This window comes from Astatotilapia calliptera, chromosome 5 (genome assembly GCF_964374335.1).
Source record: "Astatotilapia calliptera chromosome 5, fAstCal68.1, whole genome shotgun sequence".
Lineage (NCBI taxonomy): Eukaryota > Metazoa > Chordata > Actinopteri > Cichliformes > Cichlidae > Astatotilapia > Astatotilapia calliptera.
In genome coordinates, this window is record NC_137426.1 from 810001 (window position 1) to 831455 (window position 21455).

A 21455-nucleotide genomic window follows, 5' to 3' on the forward strand; every position below is an offset into this window, starting at 1 on the left:
CTTATGGCGTGAGCTTTTCCTGTTGCTCTGATGATAAGATGGTGTGACCGTGTTTGACTGTTCCCTTATAAATGATTACATATATGTGTATTTATCTGCTGGTAAATTATAAAGTAAATTCATGCTTTTCTTAACATTTTATGGTGTATATGTCACATTGTGATAATTATATATATGTAAATAAGAGTTATAAAACCACTTTTACCACATTTTATTACTGTTACAATATTCAAAGCTTTTATTAACATGTTTAGATGTTTTCACGAGCTTTTAGGACCTTCTGCTGCTCGGCTGTTCATCAGCCTGAGCTGCAGGTTAACGAGGTCTCATTAATATTAACGCTGATTGGTTCTGTTGTTCAGCCGCTAATAAAAACTGGAGTTATTGATCGTTTTTGTACTGAAGAAGTCTGAACAGGAGTTGTGAACATGAGGTGCTGAGGTGAGCAGAACGAGGCGCTGAACACGTTTGTTTTACGGCTCAAATGGATTGGATTGCATTTATATAGCACTTTACAATGCCACTATTCATTCACTCTCACATTCACACTGGTGGAGGCAGCTACAGGTGTAGCCACAGCTGCCCTGGGGCAGACTGACAGAAGCCAGGCTGCCGTATCGCGCCATCGGCCCCTCTGGCCAACACCAGTAGGCGGTAGGTGAAGTGTCTTGCCCAAGGACACAACGACCAGGACAGAGAGCCCAGGGATCGAACCGGCGACCTTCCGGTTACAAGGCCCAGAATAAGACAAAGAAGGATTATTATGAAGTGTGAATCGCTTTGTATGGATCACATCAACATGACTGGACTTCCTGTGGACTTCCTCTTCGCCCCCTGCCGGCTTCAATAAAACTCGGCCAGCATTGATCTGAGACGGCGAGGTGAGCTGGGAGGCGAGGACGGTCCACGCCTCTGAGGCGAGGAGAGAGATGACGGGAGAGCTGAAGCATCGATCGGCAGCCCTGACAGGAAAACGAAACAGCCAATCAGAGGCAGCGATGATCCTACACGCTGGCATTCCCATCTGACATTAATGCGCCGTGACGACGGCAGAGGACTCGGATTTACTGACCTTCTGCTCGTCACTGATGTCTATTAACGAGCGCTTGTGTGGGAGGATGGCGCCGCTGCGAGCCTCCGTGTGAGACCTGAACCTCCAGGGGGTCAGAGGTCAAAACAAACAGGCGGCGGAGACCCCAGATGGAGGTTTCCATGAATGTATCAGAAGAAGAAGCTGAATTTGATCTTTGCCTCATATAAAAATAAGACATTTATGAGCATGTGAGATTTGTGAGCGCGCTCCGTCTGCACGCCGTCCGGCCCGTCCAGAGTTTCTAATTAAAAACGGGGCAGCGCTGAACATGAATTAGATCCATTAAACACTGTTTGAGTGTGAGAGCGTCACCATCTCCTCGCTGTTCTCGCGTCTCTGACAGATTCCTTCACCCTCCATTATTACCCAGCGGGCCGCATCTGCTGCAGCGGCGGCTCTCTGAACTGAATCGGCACGGCACATTGGACGTGCTGGAGAGCGTCATCGTGCAGACGCAGAGGGATTTCTCTCTGAGCGGCGTGCTCATCCTCAGCAGATCAAACCGAATCTAAAATGATGTGTTTCATGTCAGCGTGTTCAGACTGACCATTTCAGCGTTTTATTCTGAGAGTCACACGCCGAGGATCTTCATCTCCTCCAGAGTCTCACATCTCTGCTGCTTGTAAAAGTAACTGAATCCTGTGTGAGCAGCTCGCCCTCGCCGTGGACGTGCAGACAGCTGTCAGTGGATCAGTGCGATGCTCCGGGAAGCCCTGCACCGATCCTCAGCACATCACTCGTCAACAAAATAAAACCACACACACAACAACAGCTGGCACCAACGCAGTCGTCAAATCAGCAAGCCCGACTCGTTAGGTTTCTGTCATGGTGCGGGGCGGAGCCGCTGCATCTCCTCGTAGTGGCGACGCCTGTGAGTAATCAGCGGTCACAGTCGTTGAGATCGTCGGCTCACCACAGCGAAGGCCGTCATGGTCAAAGTGTTTTAGTCACTGCTGCACTGGTGTCGGCCATGTTTCTCTCTGCTCACAGTAACACTTTGAACATTTGTTAGTTTTGTCGGTTTCCCCTCTGATCAGTCTGTACGGTTTTTGTCATCTTGACCAAAAGCCAATGATTAAAGACTAAAACTGTGTTGTTGGAAAGTTCCTCAGCAGAGTCCCTGCATGACAAACACACCACATCACTCAAATCCTTCTGTGACTGACAGAAAAATCCTCTGCAGCCTCTCGGCAAACAGAGAAGGGCCTCAAATAAACTGAGACCCGGAACAAACACAGGAAGTCAAAAGCTCGCGACGCGCTAATGGTAAATGGCCTGTATTTATATAGTGCTTTTCTAGTCCCTAAGGACCCCAAAGCGCTTTACACAACCTGTCATCCACCCATTCACACACTGGTGATGGCAGCTACATTGTAGCCACAGCCACCCTGGGGCGCACTGACAGAGGCGAGGCTGCCGGACACTGGCGCCACCGGGCCCTCTGACCACCACCAGTAGGCAACGGGTGAAGTGTCTTGCCCAAGGACACAACGACCGAGACTGTCCAAGCCGGGGCTCGAACCGGCAACCTTCCGATTACAAGACGAACTCCCAACTCTTGAGCCACGACCGCCCTTTCTTTAATGAACAGAGCTGCTGTATTTCAGGCTAAAACCAGGCGACATGTTTCCCTGAGCTGCAGCAGCGAGATAACACAGTCCTCACTCACAGGTCTCAACAGGATGTGCCGTGCCTGTGATAACAGCACATTTAGAGGGTAAAACAGATGATATTCTCCCTGAAAATAAAACAATCCATCCTTCTGAATTGGGCCCAGCGGGCTCCTGTAGCCAGCCGTTTGTGTTTTAAAGACTGTGGCTGAAGGATATGATCTTTACTTAAGGCCCAGAGCGGCGACGCTGGAACCCCGTCGAGGGTCTCAGAGATAATTTGATCTGACGGCTAATTTCCACGAATCACTGGGAACATCTCGTATCCACTCAAAATCCAGCTGACGATAAAAATGCCTCTGCTTTCTCCACTACATGATTCCACTTCCTGTTCACATTTCATTTCAATGTTATTTACACAGCGCCAAATCACAACAACAGTCGCCTCAGGGTGCTTTATATTGTAAGGTCGACCCTGCAATAACACATACAGAGAAAAACCCAACAATCATATGACCCCCTATGAGCAGCACTTTGGCGACAGCGGGAAGGAAAAACTCCCTTTTAACAGGAAGAAACCTCAGGCAGAACCAGGCTCAGGGAGGGGCGGGGCCATCTGCTGTGATTGGTTGGGGTGAGAGAAGGAAGACAGGATAAAGACATGCTGTGGAAGAGAGACAGAGGTTAATAACAGATATGATTCAATGCAGAGAGGTCTGTTAACACATAGTGAGTGAAGAAGAAACACCCAATGCATCATGGGAATCCCCCGGCAGCCTATGTCTATTGCAGCATAACTAAGGGAGGAGTCAGGGTCACCTGGTCCAGCCCTAACTATATGCTTTAGCAAAAAGGAAAGTTTGAAGCCTGATCTTGAAAGCAGAGAGGAAGAACAGCTGCAGCCATGTTGGTCACAGCTCAGTTATTTCAGTATCAAAGAGCTGTTACTGTGCTGAGGGGCTGTCAGTGTCACGCAGTCCCTGGAAGTTTGCCTTTAAATCCCTGTAAACAGTTGCTTACAGCACACTGCAGCATAGCAACATAATCCTAAAACACAGCTGCTAAATCCACCGACCTTTGACCTCTGATGAAATGAGAAAGCCAGTCTATTTCCAGGGTTTAGCTTTCTTTATTCAGTCTCAGACCTTTAATGCAGATGCGTCCATGTTTGTGCTCATAGCTGTCTGACATGCAATGACACAAACACACAACAAACACACGTAACACAACACAAGACATAAAATTTACAAAGAGCAGAGCGAGGAGGACAACAAAAAGACCTCCAGGTCTATAATTGCTGAGCACCAGGTCACCATAGTGGTATATACAAAAGGTAGCCCCTCCCCTAATCAGCTAACGTGGATTTTAAGAGGCTAACTGTAAGAACTGCGGCCAATCAGACCCTATATATTTTGACTTTTCAAAATAAAAGTCCCTCCTTCTGTTTTCTCTGCACAAACTTGGGTTAACTACACGTCTGCTGCAAAGACAGTTATTTCCATGTCACTTCACATCTCTTCTTATCCGTCGCTCTACCCGAGGCGTATGAGGCCCGTGCACACGTTCGTGCACACGTTCGTGCACACGTATCATATGTGGGAGGAGAGGCGGTGCAGTCGCCCCTCTGTGAGTGAATCAGAGGTGGAGAACGAGAAACGCTGCCTCCTAATCACACTTAATTACAATGACCCTGCTCGCCTACGGTGCAGCAATCACAGATTTCATTACAGCCGCTCATTTTGTGCGATCAGGCAACACACACACACACACACGGGACCGTGCACGCATTCATCAACACACTGTTTCTTCCAGCCTGCTGACGGACGGCTAAATGAAGCAGAAACAACGAGCTGCAGAACACTTTCACTTCCTGACTCACTGTGTGTGTCTGTGTGTGAGCACTGTTATTATCACTTTATTTGTAAACCATCAGCATTCAGCTTGACTGTGATTCACCTCCAGCAGGAGTCTGACAGACCGACTGACTCAGCCTCCATCCCTTCATCCTCCTCTTCCTCTCCCTCCTCTAATCTTCCTCGCCCCTCTCTGTTTCTTGCCGGTTCTCCGCCTGCTGGCTTTTTTAAGTCCTCATCAGCGAGGATCTAATTTGGCGCCATAAAAACGTGGATGAAAGTGGAGCAGCGAGTGAAGGCGCTGACATTTCTCTGATTAAGTAGGCCGGCGAGGTGGAAGCGGGGTACCTGCGCCACACGGTTTATGAGCCTCGTCCTACAGACCAGAGAGTGCGCTTGAAACCGTTTAACACCGCGCTGTGTGTGCCGCCGTTATCACACCAACCCAAGCTAATGTTAGACCAAAACGAGACACAAAGACACACAACAGGACTGCAAAGAGACAACAGCTAAGGTCATGAGACATTAAAGACCACAAAGAGCCAAAACACAAGTCACAAGAGATGAAAACAACCAGCAGCAGCTACAACTACAAGAAGAATCCATGTTGGCGTGCATCTCATCTGGTGATGTTACCGATTACCGGACTCTCAGTTAATGTTAGCGTGTGTGGCTCGATGGCGGGAGCAGGAGAGCGGCGGTGGGCGGCGACATCGGCCCACGGGCTGTTGAAGGTGAGCGAGGTCTCGGCTCCAAACGTGTTTAATTCATGAAACACGTAACCCGGCACTTATTTAAATGTAACTGATTAATTCATGCAAAGACACACACTCCTCAGATGCTTTCACATTAAAAGCCTCGTTCCACACAGCGGCCCCATTAAGTCCGGTCAGGACTCGTGCTTGCATAATTCATCAGGCATGCTCCTCTCTTTAATCTCATGCTGTTAATTCGTTTGTCCTACTGCGCCCTCCATCCTCACCTCGCTGTCACCTACAACCGAAGAGGAGGAGGAGGTGGGTCATTAGAAGAAGAATATTCTGGAGGAGAGGGATGCGAGGCGAGCCGTCCGCGGCCGCTGAAATAATGACCTCGCTGCCAATTAAATTTTCAGTGACCTCACCTAATTGAATGGTACACTTCCAGCCGAGCTCAGCCCAGCTGACGGCTGAGAGGAAGGCTTCAGCACCTCAGAGGGTCCACATCAGGACGCCACGGCCCGGAGCCTGAACATCATCCACTGACAGTCTGACACCAGGAGTCTGCTCACAGGTAAACGGGAACTTTCAAAATAAGGGCGAGGCGATCATGGAAACACGGGAACATGACGAGATGCAATAAAAATGTCTAAGCAAACTTTGAGCGTCTTCATTGTTTGGGTGCGGTCACGTCCGAGATCCGGTTCCACCCCCGCTGAAGCGGCTCTCTGGTCATTTTGTCATTTTTATCGTTTCTATTTGTGTGTTTAGGGTTTTTCCTGATTCAGAGCAGTTTGTGCCGACTCATAAATAAGTCTGAAGCATCTCTGATTCATGACGTTCTTGCTGATATCATCGAATCATCATCGTCGAATCTGAGCTTCACCTGATTATTTCTGCTGCTCTGAGTTTCGGGGGCGTGGCTGAACAGGTGAGACACAGGTACGACTCGGCACGTGTTTTAGGTGAAACACGAGCTCACTGATGACTTTAATGTTCCCTCGGCTCTCTCTGCCTTACTCCACCCCCTCAGCCTCTCCTCCCGTCTGAACATCTTTCTGCCAAACCCGAGTGCTCGACTCCTCGCCGCCTGCCCAGAGCCCATTCAGCAATCACGGACAAACGGCCGCTCGTTCATTCATCTTGTTTTCGCCGCTCGGGCAGGCTGCACTCAGCCTCGCTCTGCTAAAAGCAGCAGTCAAACACTTGAGCGTGAGTGGACGAGCTCCAGCCTCTCGGTATCGCTCTCTCACACAAACGCCCCTCGCCGCGGCGTCCAGCTCTCTGCAGCCCTTTCTAAATGTCGCTGGGCTCGGCGCCGGGCGTGTTTCACAGAGATAGCTGCTCCTCGCAGCAATGAATCCACCCTCGGTGGCTCGCCTCACTCGACAGGCGAGCTCCGAGGACACATTAAGCTGGTACCGTGCCTGTCGCCGCTTATTACACCCCCAGCCCGCCGCAGGTTCACGAGTGATGGAACGGGGCTGAGAAACGTGGGTCTGAAATGAGACGATGCAAGACACAGTTCTCTGTCGTTTCTCTCTTAGCACAGTTTCTAATACAGAGCGTGAATCCCCGCGCTCGCCATCCGCCCCGAGGACACGCCCCAGACCAAACTTCTTCCAGTCTGCTTGCTCATTCCGACCTCATCAAGCACAAAGGAGTCCAAATCCTCCTCAGTCCTAAAATCAATCAAAGCCTGAGGCGTCCAAACTCTTTCAGCTCCAGTGAAGCGATCCGTGTGCCTGCTCTGCAGGAGGGGGCGGGGTTAGTGAAGCTGGGCCAGCTGGCACATAATACCTGTTGGAGAAGGACGAGAACGACCACGGAAGAGCTTTGGGCCTCGTCCACGCAGAAGACGAACGCAGCGTCACAGCAGCAGGATGCAAGCTGTTTGTGTCGCTCCTTTAAAGGAAGTGCGTCGACACGCTCGCACAAGCTGGCGTTTGTGTTTCTGATAGTCATGATGTCATTCTGGTGAGAACTGCAGCTCATTGTGGTTCAGAACAAACCTGCAAAGTCTTTGCACAAACGAGCTCGCCACGCTCGCCCCCCCGGGTCATCTGTCGCACGCGCTCACATTGAGTAACTGAAGGAAACTAAAACAAATACAGAAGATAGTGAAGCCTCTGCCTTCACCGTGATGCTTCTGCGTGCTTTCATTTTCAGAGGTCGACCGGTGTTCTCACCCTTTCCACGTTTGGCAGCTGAAGTTTGTGTTTATCAGGAAGCAGCGTGTCTGCGAGGCGAGGCAGCAGCTGGGCCTCTCCTTCATGTTCAAAAACACAGATTTAATATTAATACCACCCACCGGGTCCACCTGGTGTGCTGTCAGGAACGAAAACATTAGCTAACCATTAATTCAACAAACTAATTACCTCATTAGCGGCCCCATTAATACTTTTAATTTATCACGGAGACGATGAGGAGGGCGAGCGACAGGCCAGTGAGGAGGGTCGTCCTCAGAGGAGGCGGGACTCATCGATCATTTACTTAAATCTGAATCGGTGTGGAGCGCCCCACGATCACACGCGACATCGATCCTGCACACGTTCAAAAATCTGCAAAGTGTCAAAGTAATAACACACGGCGTGATGGAGGCGGAGTCACCGGGCCGCTCCCGACCATGAGGATGCCTTAAAAAGCAGAAGCCCACAAACTGATCCCCCTCAAGTCGCTCTCTCCCTTTGTGCCGAGCTGAAGGCCGACGAGACACGAAGCAGCCCGCTGAGAGGCTGCGGGGGCGACAGTTGAGATGTGCGCGGCTAACAGGAAGTCTCCTGGCGTCGTGAGAATGAAGACGGCGTTCAGATCAACCTTCGAGCCCAACAAGCTCGCGCTGAACGACCCGCTTCCTCTCCCAGCAGGGCAGAAGCAGCTCAAAGTGAAGGCTGGCGGCTCGCCCGCAGCCACTTTCCTCCATCCCAGGGAATTCCAGGCCTTTGTTCTCCCCGCTCATCACAGCGCGGGGAGGCGGAGGACGAGGGATGCTGAAAGAGGAGAGCGGTGGGTGGATGTGTGAGCTGGCTGAAGATGGAAGACGTGGCGCTCTCTGATCTCCTCCGCTCCCTCCATCTCTCTTGGACGCCTGCTTTGGCTCCACTCCTGTGGAAGCAGGACGAGGCTTGGCAGCATCGCGGCCCGGGATTGGCTCTAAAGTGGCGCTAATATGCTAATTCCTTGCAGTTAAATGAGGAATGTCCCGGTGGAAGCTCGGGAAAGATGCTGAGCTCCAACTGATCTATTTATACCAGCAGAGAGGAGCAGGTGGAGACGAAGACGAACTGCTGCATCCACCGAATGCACTCATAATAATAGCAGCCGATGAATGTGAGCGGATCGGCTCATAGAGAGAAGGTTACTGGACCGGGAGTCTCAACCTTCAGGGGGAGAGGACGTGTCTCACAGCCCTCTGCAGGACTCAAGCTCCTCAAAACATCAAAGTCATGGAAAAAAGTGCATGGATGTGACGGACGCACATGAAAAAAACCGACTTTTATTTCTCTTCCTAAGTGCTGTTTTCATAAAAAGCAGCCCTTTGTGGCTTTAGTCAAATCGTTGACTACCAACAAATATGTGCATCCATTCAGTCATTCATGATTTGACTGGTCGCTGGTTTCTCTTAATGATCTTAACTTCATGTACTAATGATGCCTGCGTGGCGAGTTAGTCGGATGAACCGCGGCCGCGTCAGGTCACTTTTATTGATTTCTCCTCTTTAGGCTTCACTGATCCTGACCTGTGACAGCAGCACAGAGCAAACTGTCCGCATCGCTGACACGACGGCGACGCTACCTGAGACAGACTACGAGACGTTTTCACACAAGTATTTGGACAGATTTGTGGTTCTTCAGGCTCACGCTGTCCATTTACTTTCACATGCTGAACTTGTTTCTCAGTTTTTGGTCTCAGTGCTGAACAAACCGTTCAGATATATGATATATTATGTACCAAGCAGCTACAAGTGTGGTTTGTGCTAATCCAATAAAACGGCGCCCTGCATGAGGTAGTCTAATGGTTTAAACCCACCTGAGCTGTGTGTGGGAAATCCTCTCAAACGTTTACTCAGAGTCGGTGAAACTTTAATCCACCTGTGAGTTTCCACACCTCTCACTGCTGTCCATGTGTGACTGTTCCCCGACAGCACGCTTTCCCGCTGCTGGAGTTAATTGGACAGTTTCATTAGCAGGATGCGTCTCCTCGCTGCAGCTCTGATAGCGCGATGCTTCTACGACAGCTCACCTGGACAGAGAGCAGGTGTTTCCCGGGAATGCGTCGCCTCAGCATTAATCACTCGGCAGGCCGCGGAGCGCCGAGGTGGTGCATTAACAAGCAGCTAAATGTGATTCCTGCTCCGCGCCTGCATTTATTAGACCGGATCGAGGGTGGAGGTCGGTTTGTTTGTGAGGGGCCCTGACACGACGAGGCCACCTGTACGTTTTAATGAGCCGAGGGTGAACACATTTCCATAAGACTGCTTATTAATCCGTCTCCTCCACATTTACTTTACAGCCGGGGAGGAACAACCTCCAGTCTGAAACGTGCTGCCGTCAACATGCAGAGCGAGAGGAGGGGCCTCAGCCATCACAGGCTTCGTCCTGCTCACGGGGACGGAGAAACACACCAGGATACCAGGAACTCTGTTTACTCAAGAACAGCAAATGCTCACAAACAACCACACAGACGTCTAAAAGCAGCGCCCGTGTTACACGTGAGCAGACCTTCAGGTGAAGCCTGACTCCACAGGTCAGAGTCGGGCTCCAGGAGTTCGTCTGATGCTTTAAAGCTAATTTACCATCATCACCATCATCATCGTCGTCGTATTCAGCTCACTTCTTTAAATGTGGGATAACAAGCAGACCTGCGTTCTTTAACCCCGCCTCTCCTGTTACCACGGCGTCCAGCGAACACAGACTCTAACCGTGTTACTGAGAGCGACTATCCGATCTCAGCGGCTATAAATTTTATATCAGGCTGTAAATGGAAAACCTGCCGAGCCAGTGTGAGAGCAGCTGCACACAGGAGGAGGGGCACGCACAGCAGACGCACCAATCATCTGAATATCAATCATCACGTCGCACAGGAGCAGCAACGATCTGCCGCAACGCCGCCTGCACACGCTCGTTTAGGACGACCTCTCATTCATTCAGCGCGTTGCCGCGCCGACACTCAGCCGCCCTGCAGCCGCTCGGTCTGTTAGCACGGTAACCACCTGTCGGTCAGAGAGGCCACGCCCCTAATAATAATAATTTAATATAACTGAAACAGGTGAGTTGTAGATAGATGTAAATCTGTGCCTTTCTCGAGGTTGCTGCCTCGAGCTTGGGGATATTTTTCCACACTTCTTGTGTAGAAATGTGCCGTGGGTGGAGCAGACTGAGCATGCATTAAATTTCTCCTCTTCTTTCTGCAGCTCGATGGGAGAAGCTGAGCACTTCCCTGCGGCTGCTCGGAGGTTTGCAGAGGAGCTCCCTAACCCTCCGAGCCCCCCGAGCCGATCCTCAGGAGCCTCTGACCCGCGGACTCTTTGCTTTGCGTCGTGGGCGAGGAGAAAGCTGAGAGTCTTAATGTTGAGAGAAGTTCAGATCAGCCCGGAGCAGCATGCAGGCTGCAGCAGGAGGGAAAAGACGACCCCACGAAAACCACGGTGACTGGAACACGAGGAGACGCCAGCGAGCCTCCACGCCACACATCTACAAGAATGAACCTTCATGTCATTGACGCCGTTGCCTCATTTCTTCTTAAGTGTAATTAGATGCATCTGAACAGGAAACGTTATGAAATGACATGTTATGACATCATCACTTCATGGTCAGGAGACCAGCTGAGTCACGAGGAAACCTCCCAGACATCACAGACAGTCACGCTCCAGTTAGAACCAGGACAGGAAGTGAGCATTGATTTCCTGCTCTGAGCTGTGAGGCCCTGATGCTGGTGGAAGTGTGCGCACTCCGGCGGTTAATCGTCTCCGTCTCCGAGATCAGGGACGGATCAGCTGATCCAGCATCGGCTGTGTTTTCACGGTCTGCGTGGCAGATGTCGGCTCATAAATATCTAACCGGCGAGGCGGCGCTGGTCCGTCTGCTCAGATTGAATCTGTAAGGCTCTCACAATCGCAGGTAATTTATGGCGAGCCTCGGCCCGACGCTCGCCTGTCAGCTCTGAACACGTCTCGTGTTGGCTATTTTCTCTGCTTCAGCCTGAGCTGCAAGGATTTGCCAGGAGAGCCTGCAGCTACTGCTAACGACTGCTGCTGCAGCCCGACTCGGGGGGAGGAGGAGGGCAGGGTGCTGGTCTTCATCACTTATCGAGCTGATTGGTCCAGGAAGTCCCGCCCTCTCCTCCTGACTTGATTCAACTTCCTGCTAACCCCACTGATGAGAACAGAGAGGCGTGTCCTCAGCCACCCAGAAAGTGATCGTGTCGCATTTTCCCCCGTGGACAAAAACACGACAGGTTACAAACACAAAAGTTCAAAGTTCAAAGAGCAGAAACATGAAAACATTCAGCTTAAAGCTGACTCGCTCCATTTATCTGCTCCTTTATTTCTTAACACCGTTTCTACCATCTGCTATGAATGAAGTTATTTTTATAACAAAGGCGTCCACAGCTCAGTCCTGGGTTTATCAGCAGAGCCTTTCCCCACACGAGGACCATTAATTGTTTACTGGCTGTCACAGCAGGTCTGTCCCTTCCAGCCAAACCACACTGATGGCAGCCCACTGAGAGCGCTGCTATGTGGGTTAGCGGCGGAGGTGCTGGCCAGGCAGCCCACCACAGCTAAATTATTCATCCCCCCTCTGACTGCTGCGGTGAAACGCTGGGTCAGTGCGAGAGGAGGCAAACAGCCCGAGCCAGAGGGGATCAAATGGACCAGGATACTTCCTGCAAACAATCCCCACATATACATAAGTGCTCTTTACCACCTGTCACGGGTCAGACGTGTGAACCCGCACGCTCACAGAAAAGGGCGATGGATGTGTTTCTGATGGCAGCGCACCGTCTCGCTTACTGCAGACATGTCTCAGGCCGGGTTTGGTCTCTCTGACCGCCATCAGGTCCACGACGCAGCTGGAGCAGCCGCACGAGGGCCACGGGACGCCAGATTGTCCCGGCAGAGGTAAGAGCGGTGTTGACGGTTGGAGTCGTCCTGTCAGCCTGTCAGAGAGCCGCTCCAACATACGTGTCGCTGTCACGTTAATAAACACGTTAGAGCGCCGTCCCTCCGCTCTGATGCACGACTTACAGCCTGCCAGATGGTGCTGCAGAATATTTCATCACTATTAATGTCAGCGATACATTAATGAGGACTCCTACTCGCAGCAGGTGTCGCGCGGAGACGACGCTTCATTTAAATTTGTCGTTTCCGTGTTTCACCGGATGACAGCTTGTAAAACAAGAGGTCAGGACACCGGCGGCGCCTGAATGTGTCTTTAATGAGAGCCACGGCGTGTTTTACACAGGGACAGGACAGGACGTTCTTACTGCAGCCGCTCGTCGGCCCTCAAACACACGAGTCCACATATTTATGGCTCTGTAACCTGTTCAGACAGAAATGTGTTCGTGCCGTCGCAGAGATGTTCCAGTCTTTCAAAGAAACGCAGTCTCAGCCAGCTGACTCAGCTTCTCCCAAACCCAGAAATACCCGATCGGTCGGCGTCACAGCGTTCAGCGCCTCGCTGCTAATGGGCTTAAGGGGCCGAGGAAGAGGAGAACCGAGCTTCAGTCTGCATTTATCACAGGAAAACATTCACAGCCATGCACCATTACACCTCGCCTTCTATAACACCTAAAAATGTTTGGCTTAGAACCAAATTTGGGACATTATTCAAACGCTTTGATGGACTAACAACTCAGACCAGGCGGTGTTTCATTAACAGCTTATTTTGTGACGTCTGTTATTGTGTTATTTATAGTATAAAGCACCTCGAGTCGCTGCTGTGTTTAACTGACACTCTATTTACCACGTTTGATTCAAACTGTGGCGAGAGCAGCAAAATGATTCGCCAACCCGACGACTCCTACAGGACCGCCGGGTATTAATGTGCACGAGCACGAGTCAGTGCACACGAGAGCAAACAGACGGACGCTCGAATCCAGACTGGACCTAAAGAAACAGCAGCTTCCATAAATGCTTGAACACCCTGGAATGAAAGCAGCACACCTGTGTGCACCTGTGAGACCAGGCTCTTTATTAAGGTGCTGCAGGGAACCAAAAGGCAGCAGAGCCCACACAAGGGAGGGCAACAGGAGGGCAGTCAGAGAACAGGTGCAGACGTCATCTTTAAATAGACACAGGAGATACAGCGTGGAAACACCAGGGCACAGCTGACACTAAGACCATGACAAAGGAAATAAGACAGACGACAACTAAACGAAACAGGATCCGATATCACAGAAGGAAGCAGCGACACCGTGTTAGCAGAAACACGAAGAATCTGTAAGAAACACCAGATTACAAAGATTTACAAAACTACAAGCACAACCATAAAATGCTTTCTATGGATACAGAAGGAAACAGAAGACCTGAGAAAACCCTCAGGCTGTGACGTGTTCACCAGCTGACTTTAAAGTCTTTGGTTTTTGTCCGTAGACGTATTAAAGACTCGTCACTCGCCCACCGCTTTCACCTCTTCAGCCTCTCCAATCTTGTAACAGGAGACATGTAAGAAGGTGACGCGCTTAGTTAGCATGTGGCTAACCTGTGACCCGTTTATGCTGAGAGGTGAGCTCACGCTAACCCTGAGGTTTCTCTGGTTTGGGTCCACGGCCGGTCTTAGCTCCGGTCTCCTCACTGAAGGACGAAGCGTGACCTCTGAACTTGTTCTGATGAACCCACGCAGACGTCGCAGACGTCATACATGCATGTCCTCATCGTCAGCTTTCATCCACAATCACACCCTCCCCACTTATCCCCACGCCATCGATGCATCCTCAACAAGCTAAAGCCTGATGTGAGCGTGTGCCCATCGGAAAATCATCCCGATTGTGACAAAAAACAAGAAACATGGAGCAGAGTGACTGGAGTCAAAGAAGAGCTGCTGCAGATCCAACCCCCTGTAAACGGTCACTGCCTGCAGCGTCCTTCAGCAGGAGGCGGCTTTATGCCTCCAACACATGCACGCGACTCCTGCAGGTTTGTGCTGAGTGTCTCTCTCGTCACGCAGCAGCTTCATTTTCAGCCCCTTCAGGAACAAACAGGTGATGATGTTTAATCATGAAATCTGGTTTCAGGTTTCCTACACGTGCAGTCGCACACTGCACTTTGGCTCGATCTGTGGCTCCTCCCACAGACGTACTGAACACACGCGGGCGAACCCCCGTTTCATATTCTGATCCGCCTCCATTTTTACGACAGCAGTGAGCGGACATGGCTGCGTAGGCTCAGCTGATGAAACTTACTCGAAATGTAACTCAGGTCGAGTGACTTCAAAAAGTGTGACACGAGAGCAAAAATGAGCTTCACGTAAAACAGAAACAGGTTTCCTCCTGCTTACCGTGCTCTGCTAACGGCTACAAGCTAAAGACGAAGCCCTGCACAGTTTGTGTACATCATTATTAATCATGCAGGTGTGGGTGTGCGTCACGCAGCCGATACACACCGACTCGAAACGAGAGCAGGAAGTGCAAAACGCTGACTGACTGATGTTTGTCGGACTGGTTTCTGCAGGCTTACTGGATTTGCTCCCACGTGTCTCTGATCCATGACGCGAACTTCCTCACAGCTGTGGAGACGCTACGAGTGAATTTAAGGATGTTTTTGTTTTTTTAATGGCGGTTTGTCGCCTTTGTTCGTCGGTTCCTTCCCAGCTCCGTGTGGAACTACCTGCATGAATAAATATTGGTGCTTGTCGCCCACCTCACCTGCACCCCTCCCCGTGTCACCACACAAAACCGTGACGCTGTGCTGGCGACCGGTTTGGCACACAGCGAATGCTGGCAGTCGGTATCGGGAGCTCAATTATGCAGCGCGGCGGTGGAAACTGAAAGGATTCTGTCATTCTGTCGGGCGAGTTTGACATCGCCGCCTACGAGCGCGTGGACCTCTCCAGAAAGTACTCTGAGACGTGAAAGGACGGCCCTGCTGAGAGGATTCATTCAAATGGTGGTTTAGCTCGTCTGCGTGAGGACCGAACGTCACACGATTTTAATCCACGCCGAGGTTTTAACTCGCATTCTTGTCTGTTTCCTCGGGCCTCCGCTCCGACACGACGAGCAGCCTGAACGACTGTTTCTGCTGCAGCGGCCGTCGTTCTTTCAGACACGTGACAATTTAGTAACGGCGTGCCGACAGCGTAGGCTGCTATCAGTGTTCCCTCTGGTTTTTAGCTGTCTGGCAGGAGACATGGAGAAAGGTAGAAGAGGAGAAAATGATGGGCCTGGGAGGAGGAAGAGGAGGTGCTGAAGGGTGAGACAGCGAGAACACTGAGGGTTCAGTTTTTTGTGTTTCTGACACCAACAAAGACATCAAGTTAAAGTCGGAAGAGTCTGAGTGACAAGCTTTTCCTTCATCTCCCACAGAAACATCGCCGTCATTACAGCTGCTGTATAATCACATCTATGCAATAAAAACACACGTTCAAAAATCTGATTCCTGTGCAGAAACAGGAAGTCCCTGTCGCAGACGTCAGCCCCAATCAGCTGAGGCCTCAGCCTAAACCAAAGGTGATTGGGCCACAGGAGATCAGGTGACGCTACAAACGCAGCAACAAAGTGACACCAGCGTCTGCAGAAAGACGGGTTTAATAATCGGAGAGAAGCCGACCTCCGTCACACCTTCATCCACGCCTCATCGGGTGGAGACGACCACTCGGCCTTACAGCACGAGAACCCAGAGCATCAAACATGCGAGGTTATTCGGTGCTACTGTTTGGGTCGTTGCCATGGTGATTTTGTATCCAGAGTGACCAAGGAAAGCTAATGCTAGCTAGCTCTGTTATCAAGCAGCACACAGATATCCAACATCCAATTAAAATCCTGGAACTTTATTCCGGTAAACTGGAGCTCAGCCTGTTGGTACAGGTGACCACAGAGCAGCCGTGTCATTGGTCAGAGTCTTTATTTGCAGTCAGAAGGATTTTTACTGGTGCAAGAAGAATCACATTCAGGTGTTTTTCGGGTGATCTTTGTGCCTTTCTTTGTGTGATGAGGAAGAGGAAGCAGAGGTGGAGAAGTGTCAGCAAAGTGACGGGAAGAAACGTGGCGAGCAGCCACGACGCGGCGGGCGAGGAGGCAGAGCAGCGAGGCGGACATTTTGACTGGTTATTAGCGCTGTGGGGGTGTCAGAGTGGGCCTGCATCAGACATCCTCTGACACATCGTATTTCCTCACCTTTTAATTGGACTGTCACGCCTCGGACCAGCCGGCCTCTGGCGAGCCGCTCAGGATGTTTCATCACAGTTTGAAACCAGCAGACGGCGGAAACGACACGTGAGGACGACGTTAGTCCAGCTGTGGCTGCTAATCAGCTCCTCCACACAGCTGTTAAAGCAGGTCAGACCTTCTCACTGGGGGCATCTCGGGATCCGCTAACGAGATGGCGAGACTCAGACTCCCGTGATTGAATCGTTTAGCCTCAAGAATCACGTGACGCCACAGCTCTGCAATAAGAATCCAGCAGTGCTCGTCGCGACAGGATGTTTCTGATTGAAAGATGTGGGAGCGGCGTTTTGTGGGGACCTCGAGTCATTTGTAATAATTACACAGTTTGTTGTTCTGTGTGAACCTGCCGTGGTCGTAATTTAAGTGAAGTTTCTGCAAACTACCTCCCACATCTCACCGAACACACATTTACTGAGACGAGTCCAGTGAATCAGCAGCAGCTGCAACATTTTTTGTCTTCGCCTTTTCCGCGTCTCCTCTATAACAGCGGCTGCGTTGCTGCTTATAGGTACGACTGACTGTCACTCCCTGCACAGCTGGACCGAGGTTAACATTAACATCAGGCCTGCAGCTGGTGACATCACCCACTCACACAGGAAGCTGCTACTGTTAATGAGCAGGATGCTTCAGAGGATTTCAAAATAAATCTAGATGTCGTTGTTCAGACGTTGAAAAAGAAAAACGCTAAAATGAGTTTTCCAGGTAAAGTAAATGTGTGAGAAACACTTGAGTAATAACTTGTTTTGTGATGTTTGCTTTGTGTCGTCATACAAATAAAAAAACCCTTATTTCCATTTACAGAGACATGAAATCAGAAAACATATTCTCCGTGTACACACTGTCAGATTTCCTCTCCTCTTTGGAAGGCAACAGCTGACGTGGATCACCGCTGAGATGAATCCACCTGATATCAGGCTCAGTGTCACTCTCTGCCGGGATCACATCGACTCCCCGGTAAAAGATGAGAAAGCCGGAGCTGGACAGATGTTTCTGTCTGTCTCAGTTCAATAAACAAACTAAAGGCTATGACTTTGTTCTGTAATGACTGTGAACAGCCTGGCATCACGGTGCCTGTTTGCATTGAGCCGTCTCACGTCTGTCTCTGTCTGGACCGTCTGCCCCTGATGGCAGTGTTACCAGGTCATAAATTACATGTCGTTATAATTACACAAACTGTTGCTGGCGTACTGAATGTTAGGACCTCCAAGCCTGTAGTTAGAGCCCCTCCTCATCCTTCTTCTTTGGTGCAGCCCTATAAATCTGGGGTAAACCTTTGACCTCTCACCTTTGCTACAATTCCCCTGCTCGGAGTCATTTCTAACTCTAATTATATCTTTACCCACCCTGATGTTGTGTGCTTCAGTTCATTGCTGTCATCATTTCGTCTGTCTTTACTAGATGCTGTGAATATGTGTCACGCGTGTGTCGTGTATGTGTGCAGGCACTGTTAATGCTAGCACGAACGGATGAGTCTTGTTAGCTTGAAAGCTGTAGTGGGTGGTGTTAACCCTCGTTCCACCTCTTTGGTTATAGGAGCTGGAGCGGGCCGGTTGTTTACTTAGAGGTCTGTTTACCTTTCAAGACATTAGTTCATTGGCTGCTCAGCAGGATAAAAGCCCAGCGTGGGACTGAGCTGATGGAGAATGTTTTCTTATTTTCTTCTAATCAATGAAAAGATCACATGACTTTACGGTTCAGATGTTGGCACAACTTTTGTTTTTCACCTTTTTCAGTTTCTATTCTGATTCTACAAAGTCAAGTGATTTACACGTTTGCATGACGAGAGTAAGATCGCCGGTTTAATCCCGGGAGGAGTTTGTTTCAGGTGATAAAACTGTGCTAAATCAAACATGCGGAGCTTCCTGCTGTGGATAAAACTGCTTGTTTTAACTCGTATAAAAGGACGTAGCTGAACCAGAGGACACACAAACCACGAGGTTGTTTATGTTTCCAAATATGCATCTTAGTTTTCAGCATCTGTGTCTTCTTGTTTAGGTTTTTATACTGAAACGTAAAGGTGCTTATTAAACATGTGGAGGGAAACACAGGTGAAGTATTTTATCAAACACGTGCACATACATCTCGTGGAGCTTTGCCACTTCATGCAGATGACACCAGGGTTCATATTTAGGATTCTGGCACACAAAAACGAAACAGGATTTGTTAAATAAATGGTGCCGTGATCATCCTCTCGGATTCTTCTTCTGCACTTTAATGGTCCGTTTTATTGTTTTTCCTCTCCTGGTCCACGTTGATCCTGCGTGTGTTCATCACTCCAGTTCGACTGACTGTTCATGCACACACTGCAGCTCCTGTGTGGATCTAACCTGCAGTCGCTGACTGACACGTGAAATTGCCTCTGAACGTTTATCCCTGCAGCTCTGAACAGCAAGGGCGCCGCTCGCATCCACAAATGAGGGCGCTTTATGCAAACCAAGGTGTCGATTGTTCTCTCTGCATGCGTGAGTGCAATCACATTTCCATTTCAGTTGTTTAGCGCGCACACACGCGGACTTACAAAGAGCGCGTTCGTCGCACAACAACCAGGCCGCCGATACGAGCGGCGTGGAGTGTCAGAACCTCGATTAGCCAAACTTGCCGACATGTTACGGAGGCCGTCTGCCTCCATGTACCTGAACATGCAGGAAACACTGGACAGCTGTCTGCTTTACTCCAGGTGTGTTCAATCACGTCTCATACACGCAGCGTTTTCAGTGATTACCTCACCCAATCAGCTCACTGGACTGGACCTCGTGTTTGTGCTGCTGGAGCATTTTTAATGACATCATCTGACCAGTAACGGCTGCTGTGAGGTCACTGTGCCCACAGACCGTCCACGAGGGCCGAGCTCCAGTTTGTAGGCGATGTTACTGATTAGCAGGTATCTGCGTCTGAGTGATGGATGACATTCACGCGGTGCTGTTATCTGCCATTCACTCAGCGTGAGAACGTGACACGATGTCGACATGTTGGAGGAAGAGGAGAGCGCACACACGAGCAACTCTAACTTTTACACGTTATGCCTCAATCATCTGTGTGTAACCTGTAATCTTGCGATATTTAGTCGAGTAAAAGACTTTAGATGATGAGTGAAACCAAATCAAAATCAGCTGTTAAGCTGCACACGCTCTGTGGGCCTGTGTCAGCTCATTACTTCAGGTCAGGTGGCTTCGGATGTCGAGGACGTGTTGGTTGATGTGTTTAAAACTCAGGACTGTGAAGAAAAGTAACGACTCGTAGAGCCGTGAGAGGATACGACCCACAAAGCCTGACAATGACTTTCCTGTTTGTTCACGTACATTCAGCTGCTCTGGCACCATCGTTCTTGGTGTACCAGATTGTCTGAAGGATTCCTCTGAACACAACGCAGCAACAACGATAGAAAACACACACACAGACACACACGGCTGGGATCTATAATTAAGTCACAGCATTGAGCACAGAAGATAAATCACTGTGATATCGCAGAAATATAGAGATGATATTGCACGGAGAGTCGGGCTGGGGAGGGGCTGCAGGTCAGGAGGATGACGCTGTTACGGCCCTAGCAGGGCCTCTCTCTCTCTCCTGAGGGTGCCTGTGTGGGCGTGTCCCACTACCTCCTGCCTGAGGTGCCACCTTTCCCTCCTGTACAGCTGACTCCCATCAGCAATTAAGGGTATTTAAGAGTGCCATTTTGTGTGGGTACAGCTAGTGAGCTGTGTAGTGTGTTGTCCAGCTAGTGAGCTGTGTAGTGTGGTGTCCAGCTAGTGAGCTGTGTAGTGTGGTGTCCAGCTAGTGAGCTGTGTAGTGTGGTGTCCAGCTAGTGAGCTGTGTAGTGTGTTGTCCAGCTAGTGAGCTGTGTAGTGTGTTATCCAGCTAGTGAGCTGTGTAGTGTGTTGTCCAGCTAGTGAGCTGTGTAGTGTGTTGTCCAGCTAGTGAGCTGTGTAGTGTGTTGTCCAGCTAGTGAGCTGTGTAGTGTGTTGTCCAGCTAGTGAGCTGTGTAGTGTGTTGTCCAGCTAGTGAGCTGTGTAGTGTGGTTTCCAGCTAGTGAGCTGTGTAGTGTGTTGTCCAGCTAGTGAGCTGTGTAGTGTGTTGTCCAGCTAGTGAGCTGTGTAGTGTGTTGTCCAGCTAGTGAGCTGTGTAGTGTGGTTTCCAGCTAGTGAGCTGTGTAGTGTGGTTTCCAGCTAGTGAGCTGTGTAGTGTGGTGTCCAGCTAGTGAGCTGTGTAGTGTGGTTTCCAGCTAGTGAGCTGTGTAGTGTGGTTTCCAGCTAGTGAGCTGTGTAGTGTGGTGTCCAGCTAGTGAGCTGTGTAGTGTGGTTTCCAGCTAGTGAGCTGTGTAGTGTGGTTTCCAGCTAGTGAGCTGTGTAGTGTGTTGTCCAGCTAGTGAGCTGTGTAGTGTGTTGTCCAGCTAGTGAGCTGTGTAGTGTGTTGTCCAGCTAGTGAGCTGTGTAGTGTGTTGTCCAGCTAGTGAGCTGTGTAGTGTGGTTTCCAGCTAGTGAGCTGTGCTTTCCTTTTGACATTTTGCTTTATTTGACCAACGCCTGAGTTTTGTTTGTTTTGTTGGTGTTTTATGGTGATAACGGCTTGTCCGTCTCTCTTAGTTGAGCTACTTTAATAAAACTCTTTAATTTAACTGTTTTGCCTCCCTGACTCCTTTTTCTGACCTGGTCACTTTTGTTGCTTCCCCCTTAACGCCTAGACCCCCCCCAGGGGAACGTACCAGACGCTGTGACCGTCCCCTTGTTTAAACACGCTCATCCTCCTCTTCCTCTCCAGGCGAACAGTCCAAACATGTCTGAGAGATAAACGACCCGTCAGTGCTGCTGCGCAGCTCGTC

The 21455-nt window shown here is 50.1% G+C and overlaps 1 protein-coding gene across 2 annotated transcripts in view; it reads right to left on the bottom strand.

Moving 5' to 3' along the window:
• The window catches only part of grm7 (glutamate metabotropic receptor 7), a 164661-nt gene that overhangs the window by 108501 nt on the left and 34705 nt on the right, over positions 1-21455 (bottom strand). The window lies entirely within an intron of this gene.